Source organism: Gracilinanus agilis, chromosome 1 (assembly GCF_016433145.1).
Source record: "Gracilinanus agilis isolate LMUSP501 chromosome 1, AgileGrace, whole genome shotgun sequence".
NCBI lineage: Eukaryota > Metazoa > Chordata > Mammalia > Didelphimorphia > Didelphidae > Gracilinanus > Gracilinanus agilis.
Genome location: NC_058130.1, coordinates 794,947,550 through 794,948,211, shown reverse-complemented (window position 1 = coordinate 794,948,211; position 662 = coordinate 794,947,550).

The following is a 662-nucleotide window of genomic DNA, read 5'->3' as shown; positions in this document are numbered from 1 at the left end:
GTAGTGTGGGGGTGCTAGGGAGGGGAAGGGAGGCCCTCTCTACGCCATCTCCGTCCCCGAGGTCTTTCCGAGGAGAGCGCCAGGACTGAGCCGAGCCACGGCCTCACGCCTCCTCCGGAGTCCAGGGGAGAGAGCGAGGCAGCTGATCTGACAGGCACGTGCCGGGACGACAAGGGAGAGAAGCCCAAACCTCGGCGGGAGGACACGAAAAGAGGGATGAAAGGAGAGAGCATGAGCGAAGGATCGTGGCGGGGGAGGCGACACCACCCCGGCTCCTCTGCCAGGACAGACTGTGGGACGGGCTCCCTCCCCTGCGGAGCCTCGCCTCCCTCACTCACCTGCACCCCTGCGTGGCGGGCCTTCTCTCTGGGGCATCCAGGGGGCTCCTCCTTGCTCCAACTGCGAGATCACCTCTGGTTTGGACCGGGCGAGCCCTGCTCGTTGGAAACAGGAAAGTGGCCGAGTCAGAGGCGGCTCGGAATCCTCCCCCGACTGCGCCTCACTCTGGAAACAGTGGCAGGGCCTGGACCAAAGCTGGGGGGGCTCTTTCCCGTGTCCCTAAGAGGGAGGAGTTCTGAGGACAGCGAGTGCTAATTGTGGGAACCGAGCGAGCCGTGTGTCTTGGGCTCATTCTAGCCAGTTCTAGTCAGTTATGGGCCGAG